General features: G+C 42.1%; 1 pseudogene; it reads left to right on the top strand.

Annotated features, from left to right (window-relative positions):
- The first annotated feature begins 681 nt into the window (after positions 1 to 681).
- LOC105873885 (cytochrome c oxidase subunit 7A2-like, mitochondrial pseudogene) lies at positions 682 to 1,198 on the top strand (annotated as a pseudogene).
- The last annotated feature ends 7,070 nt before the right edge of the window (positions 1,199 to 8,268 follow it).

Here is an 8,268-nt window from a genome sequence, read left to right as displayed (position 1 = left end):
GTAGAATAACATCCATACAGGCAATGAGCAAAATTATACCAACTATTTCAAATCAAGAGAAAAGGCATTACAAGAATCAAAATTGGAAAGGCTTAGAAATGAGATGACAGCACTTGGGACAGATTTAGAAATAAAAGGAAAAATAATTTCAGATATGAAGACTAAATTAGAAGAAACATAAGAGCAAATCAGACAATGCTTCATAAGAAATAGAATGTAAACATACGTAACCTAAACATTTGTACTCCCATAATATGCCGAAATTAAATATATATATATATATATATATAGAAATAGAATGTAAAAAGGAAGAAAAATTTAATATCAAAAAGAAATGGCGCCGGGCGCGGTGGCTCACGCCTGTAATCCTAGCTCTTGGGAGGCCGAGGCGGGCGGATTGCTCAAAGTCAGGAGTTCAAAACCAGCCTGAGCAAGAGCGAGACCCCGTCTCTACTATAAATAGAAAGAAATTAATTGGCCAACTGATATATATATATAAAATTAGCCGGGCATGGTGGCGCATGCCTGTAGTCCCAGCTACTCGGGAGGCTGAGACAGAAGGATTGCTCGAGCCCAGGAGATTGAGGTTGCTGTGAGCTAGGCTGACGCCACGGCACTCACTCTAGCCTGGACAACAAAGCAAGACTCTGTCTCAAAAAAAAAAAAAAAAGAAATGGCTTTTCTGGGGCGGTCGGGCAGGCAGCGGTCGGGGAAAGTTGGTCTCCAAGCATCATGTACTACAAGTTTAGTGGCTTCACGCAGAGGTTGGTGGGAGCATGGGCTTTGGACACATATAGTCCGCAGGGATTAAAGCCTGTGGTTTCCACAAAAGCACCACCTATCATATTTGCCACACCAACTAAACTGACCTTTGAGTCTACGTATGATTATGCTGGGAAAAACAAAGTTCCAGAGCTGCAGAAGTTTTTCCAGAAATCCGATGGTGTGCCTGTCCACCTGAAACGAGGCCTGCCTGACCAAATGCTTTACCGGACCACCATGGCGCTGACTGTGGGAGAGACCATCTACTGCCTGATTGCCCTCTACATGGCTTCACAACCCAAAAACAAATGAGTTAGGCTGCAGAGGACTGGTTTGCTTTTTGGCATTAACCCTTTGAATTTCCATTTTCATTGTTTCTGTTAAATTTTTTTTTTTTTACTTGGATGCCCTGGCATACTTAATGTTTTTGTAACAAAAACAAAGATATGAAGACAATATTTTGGTTTGTTTATGAAATGTATATGGCTTGTCAGAGCTCATTTGACAGTGAAAACTATTGTTTCAAGAAATGAAAAAAAAAAAAAAAGAAATGACACTGCGCTCTTGTGTTTGTGCTTCTGATTTCCCTGGAGGTTCTGGATGAAGGTTGCATATGGGTTCATTAACATCAGTCTGTGCTGAGGACCTCAGGGACGTAGGGTTGGATTTTTGAACATGGGGTGCAGAAGCCTTTCTGGATTTGAATGTGATGAGGAAGGAAGATAGACACCAAGGCCAAGTGCATGAAATGGGGAGTTCAAGTTAGTAGTCACTTTGGGGGATTTTTCCATTTTGCAGTAAAATGTTAATAGAAATTATTTGTCAGGCAGATCATTTCAGAGGGTTATTTGCCTCATCTCACATCTTCAGTGAAATTGTATGTGTAATTGTTGTGTATTTATTCCACCATGGGAACAGAGAACACCTGTTTAGTTTTGCACTTTAGACTGCTATCTGTTTTGTTAATGCAGCTGTGCCACAAATTCTCCTTTATAATTTAAAAATGTATGGCTTTAAATTATGATTTATTTTGACTGGAAGAAATACATGAATGAAAAAAAAAAGAAATGAACACATATGAGGAATTCAAAAAATAATAAATATTGGAAATAGGCAAAGAAAATCCAATGCATAGATAATAGGAGTCCCTGAAAATAAAAATGAAAGCAAGGGAACAGAACAAATTCTATATACTATAAATTAAGGAAAATTTCCTGAAATTAAAAAAAACAATGTTGATACTACATTGCATTTCTGATCCATTCAGAAGAGAGAAAACACAATGTAATTTGAAAAGGGAAAGTTTAATATAAAGCATTACGAACTATAACAGGATTGGGGTAAAATAGGGGAATGGCTCATAGGGAGTAAAAAGAAATAACACAGGAGTCACAGATTAAGGGAGAAGCCTCTACACCTAGGCTAAGACAGAGGTTCCAAGAAAAGGTTTCCCCAGAATCATGATCCCTTGATGGGGAGGGAAGTTTGCTGAGGCTGTGAAGCCTCCCAAGGGGGTGCCAAGGGAGGTGCCATGTGCTGTTTGCTGGCCACCAGGAGCTGCTAGGGCTGAGCCCTGCAGAGAAGCTGCATGCACTGCTTGAGCCTGCCAAGAAATGCACACCTGAAACAAGAGAAACCTCTTCCTCCTCCAATGTGCCTACAGCGCCCCCTAGTGACAAAGTAGTTGTTTGAGGGTCCCACTACATTATTGCAGAATAGACGGTTAAGAATGGATTTGGAGCTGATATACGTCGCCTAACGATGGGCACACATTCTGAGAAATGCATTGTCAGGTGATTTTGTCAATGTGTGAGCATCATAGGGTGTACTTACACAAACCTAGATAGTATAGCTGCCTACCCACCTAGGCTATGTGGTACAGCCTATTGCTCCTAAGCTATAGCACATTACTGTACTGAATACTGTTGGTAACTATAACACAATGGTAAATATTTGTGTATCTAAACATATCAAAGATATAGTAAAAATACAGTATTATAATCTTATGGGATCACCACCCTATGTGGTCTGTCATTAACCAAAACATTGTTATGTGGTACATGACTGTAAACAGATTAATAACTGCCACATATGTATTTAAAAAGTACACAATATACCTGAGAAAATGGATTGAGAATGAACAACACCAAGACATATTTAAGTAAATTTACTGGACATTAAAGAGGAAAAATCCTTTAAGCGTCAAAGAGAAAAAGGACACAGTGATTTACAAAGGAAAAGAAAATTAGATAATCATCAGACTTTTCAACGGCATTGCTTTGTATAAGAAGGAAATGGTGTAAATATATCTAAGGAAGCAAAATATGAGCCAAGAGTTTTATATTCAGAAAAACTACCTTTCAAGTATAAAAGATGCAAACAGTTATCTATGTATATGATCTCAGGAATATCGTTCCCCAAGCCCTTCCTGAAGAATTTGTTAGAGAACAAGGCCCCGACTGCCAAAATTACTAGAGAAATCAACTAGTGGTGAGCATCAAACACACGTATACTTCTCAACCTCACGCTACACGGTGTTTAAAAGGAAGGGAATGTAGTATGGCTAGAAGCTCTGTTGAAGTAGATATAAAACAGCTATGACATTAGGAGTGAGAACTACTTTAAACTATTTTCAGTTATCATTCTGATGCTGGTAGCATTAGAACTGTTACTCCCTGTTGCCTAAAACAGATGAGTAATTACAGGATATTTTCACTATTATCCCTTATGCCATATAGAATCAGGATTTTCATTGTGGAAGAAAGGAGATACAGAGGTAATATTTTTTTTTTTTTTTTTTTGAGACAGAGTCTCGCTTTGTTGCCCGGGCTAGAGTGAGTGCCGTGGCGTCAGCCTAGCTCACAGCAACCTCAAACTCCTGGGCTCGAGTGATCCTTCTGCCTCAGCCTCCCGGGTAGCTGGGACTACAGGCATGCACCACCATGCCCGGCTAATTTTATATATATATATATATATATATATCAGTTGGCCAATTAATTTCTTTCTATTTATAGTAGAGACGGGGTCTCGCTCAGGCTGGTTTTGAACTCCTGACCTCGAGCAATCCGCCCGCCTCGGCCTCCCAAGAGCTAGGATTACAGGCGTGAGCCACAGCGCCCGGCCTAGAGGTAATATTTTTTAAGGCTAAATAAAGAAAGAACCTGAAGTTTGAATTGAAAGTAACAGTAGGAACTCATGAGGTATTTTATCTACTATTCTATGTTATTTCTGTCCATTAAAAAGGCCTAGCAACCATGACTAACCCAGTAACTGTAAGCATCCCTGGAGTCCACAGGTGCTCATGAAATGCCCTTTCCCACTGACAGTGAGAGATGGGTGAGGAAATATACAAAAGGATCCTGGAACATCCTATCATGCATGATAGTACAGAAGCCATGACACTCCACTGGAGTTATGTCAAAAGAGCCAACCTGAAGAGGACCCCACTGGCCATAGCTTTGACCACAGTAATAACTGCAACTAACTGAAACCCACCAAACATACTTAAATCTGTGAGCTCATAATGATATTGAGAAAATGCATTGGTTGCCTCCAGAGGATAATAAGGAGCCAGGTCATTATTTTTCAAGCTGGTAAATATAGTGAAGAGGGAAGCATTCATCCTGCCTCTCCTAGATGAGCTGCACCACCAGGTAATCTCATAGTAGATGAAAGAAAGCATCTGTTTATAAAGAATTCCAGCAAATACATGAAAAAAGAAATGATGGAATTAAAATATCATCATTTGATAGTGGTGGCAGCTGTGGATCTTTCCATTACCTTATGTAAAACACTGCAGTAGTTTCACTAATGTTACCATCATCTGTCTAACACTCACAGTCTATTTTCTCAAAGTCTATTTACTTATAAATTGTGTGGAAGGACAAAATTAAGAAGCAATAAAATCTGAATCATAGCACAATGAAAAAAAAAGTCACCACTTGGCAACTCCCAGTAAATTAATGGACCCAGGTACTGATAGACTAAACACCGCAGAAGGGGAGACACCAGGCCTTCTGTGTCCCCAGTGAAGGAACAAATCACAACCTAGCGTCTCACCAAAGAGATGGAGCAGAGTCTGATCAAGCTTCTAGATCCAGGTGACAATGCGCAGCACATACAGAGGAGAGAGGAGAATATTGAACTGTCCCATGAGTGGGCAGCCAGCGAAATCCAGTGGAAACACCATAATCAAATGGCCTGGGCTCTCCAACAGATAAATTGAAAGGAAAAGAAAGGGATGAAGGAAGAAACTATACATTTAAAGAGAGGTAAAAGATATATTTTTTAAGTGGGCAAGACTGAACCATAGTATTTAGGGATGCCCACTTGGGTGATAAACTGTAAAGACAAGGAAGTGAATACTATACAAACCAGACAGTGATTGCTTTTGCAGGGAGGGAGGGTGCCAAGATGGGTACGTAGAATGCTCTGACTCTTGGATTACAGGAATGTTTAGGATGTTTGCCTTGTAATACTTCATATTTATCTGTACCACCAATTAATGCCATGGCTTGGGAAGCCACTTGGCACTTAGAGGAACTTGGTGCTACCAGGATATCAGCAGGCCACCTTCTGGCAAGCCATGGCTCACCTAGCCCTGTCAGCAAGCTCCCTTGCCATAAGCATACACAGGGCTGGTGCCACATCTCCCAGCCTGCTGATAGCTCAAGGACTGGCTTGTGGGCCTGCCTGGGTTTTTGCTGCCAGCTGAGCCCTTCCATGCATAGGCATCTCCTATTTCACCATTCCTTCTAAAGCACAGGTACATAGATAAAACCAGATTCATCCTACTCTGCCACTTGCTGCTGTGTGGCGTTGGACAAGTTGCTTAACCTCTTAGAGCCTTTGGTGCCTGACACATATTAATCATTCATCAGAGGCTAGTTATTATTCCCTTGCACCAAGAGAGCACCTGGCATTGCTTGACAAGAGAATAGAGTCTATCCCATTCGGTTTCTTATCTCTCTGGCAAACTCAGCACTTTATTATGGGTGCCTTTGAGATATGATAAATTCTCTGGATCCTTTTTTAAAAATATATCTAGGATTCTTGAAATGAAAAAAAATTTTTTGAGGCAGGTCTTACTCTGTCACCCAGGCTGGAGTACAGTGGCATGATCACAGTTCACAGCAGCCTCAAACTCCTGGGCTCAAGGGATCCTCCCACCTCAGCCTCCTGAATAGCTGCACTACAGGCAATGTACCACCATGCCCAGCTAATTGAAATGACAAAATTACAAGAAAAGAGAACAGATTAGAGGTTGCCAGGGGTCAGGGACAGGGTGGGAGAGAGGAGTGGGTGTAACTATAAAGGGGTAGCATGAGGGATCTTTGGGGTGATGGAGCAGTTCTGCATCTTGATTGTAGTAGGAATCACACAATTCTATACATATAAACTACATGGAACCACACATACACCCACGAGTGTATAAAGCTCATGAAGTTCGAACAAGGCCTGAATCATACCAATGTCAACTTCCTGCTTTAGCTATTGTACTTATGTAAGATGTTACCATTGAGTGGAATTGGTTGGAAGGTACACAGGGCCTCTCGACTATTTTCCCAACTTCTCGTGAATCTATAATTATTTCAAAATTACAAGTTTTTTAGAAGAAGCTATATAAGTGTATATACAATTCCACATATGATTTCAGGGGCTTCACATCTCCCTGAGGCTCACATGGCCTCCTAGGGTGAAAGGAGGCCCAGGGCTGCATTCTCAGGTCATTTGCCCTTCACAGCCCACATTCCTGCATCACCACCCAGAGCCTCCCTATGTGGCTGCCTCAGTTTCCCAACGAGATTGAGAACCAGACAGCTCAAAGAGAGAAGGTGGCGCACAGGACAGCTTATTCAGCCAACTTTCTAGAGGCTGGGCTGGGCATTTGTGTGTGCACACGCGTACACACACACGCTCACCATGCTCTGGTAACAGCATAGGACTCATGCTGTGCGGCAACGACATGAGAAGTGCCCTCCATTGAAGGACTCCTGGATGTCTTCTATCGGACAGAATTCACCCAACTGCTCTGGGACCTTTGGAAGTCTTGACCTTTCAAAGTCATCTTCTTGTTCCTAGGCCACAGTATAGACTTTTCGGCAAATAATTCCAATTTGGAGGGAAAATTAACCACCGTGTCTGTGTTCTCAATTTTCCCTGAGTCCATTGATGCCAACACCCCATAGGTTCTGACTTTGTCCGGAACATACTCATTAAGTCTCAGGTGCCAGCATCATTCCCTCAGCTGATGTACTTCTGCCCTCTGCTGGCCATTTCTGGGTAGTACTTAGGAATCAGCACAAAAAATCAATTAACCCTAGTGGGAAAATGAGTAAGGGAAAGGAAAGAGGAAGTCACAAAATAAGAAATGCAGTGGGCTAATGAGCATATAAAAAACATTTACTCTCACTGTTAAAGAAATACAAACTAAAACATCAAGGAGATGCTATTCCCGCTTGATCAGACTGGTGAGGATGAAAAAGAATGACAATGCCTAGTGCTGTCCAGGGCTGGGGACACAGGGCTTTTTACAACAGGGCTTGTTACAACAGGGCACACACAGAGCAGACAACCCTGAGGTCAACAAAAAGCAGTTGATCTGGCCCAGAGGCAGGAAAGGCCCACACTCTTGCTACCTGTGACCCACTGGGGCCCTGGCACCCCATTGTGAAGCTCTGGCTTGTACAACTAGGGGGAGCTGGCAAGGCCTTCTGGAAGAGTAGTTTGGTTCTTGTACCAATGGCCTTAAAAATTCCAAAACTTTGAATCTCAAACAATCCACTTCTAGGAATTTTTCCTAAAGAAGTTAGATGACTGGGTAAAGAAATTGTAAGCAGATGATCCAATCTTCATACTAGCCAGGCATGGTGGCTCACGCCTATAATCCCAGCACTGTGGGAGGCTGAAATGGGAGGATTGCTTGAGCCTAGAAATTCAAGACCAGCATAGGCAATATACAGACCCCCATCTCTACAAAAAATTTTTAAAAACAAATCCCCATTCTGCTCCCAGAATGGCCAACCAAGCAGCCATTTCAAACTCTAGACAATTCAGGCTTGTGAGTAGCCAGAAACTGACTTCCAAAGGGCTTTGTTGTGTGAAACCCTTTCCCTCCTCCCCTGCACACTCACAGTAGAGGGGCCAGCTTTCACCTGTTTTACTCTTCTGTTTATAGTTTATCTCCCCACTCGAACACAAGCTCTATGAAGTCAGAGATGCTGTTTGTTGTGTTCACAGTGCTTAGAGCAGTGCCTGACAAGTTGTTGAATAAATGGTAAACAAACTATGGGCTTTAGACATGGTCTGGAGGCAAAAGGGTGAATAACGGTGATTTGCTGCTCTATATAACAAGTGCCAGCCACCCTGGAATTGCCTTGGGTTTAGGGAAGTATTTCTCTTCCACGTAACAGAAATCTTAGGGAGGCAGTACTGTAGAGCAACTGACAGCAGAAACCACCCACCTTTTAGCTGTGTGAACTTGGGCAAGTTATGTCACCTCTCTGA

Source organism: Microcebus murinus, chromosome 8 (genome assembly GCF_040939455.1).
Source record: "Microcebus murinus isolate Inina chromosome 8, M.murinus_Inina_mat1.0, whole genome shotgun sequence".
Taxonomy (NCBI): domain Eukaryota; kingdom Metazoa; phylum Chordata; class Mammalia; order Primates; family Cheirogaleidae; genus Microcebus; species Microcebus murinus.
This window is presented reverse-complemented; position numbering and strand designations above follow the sequence as displayed.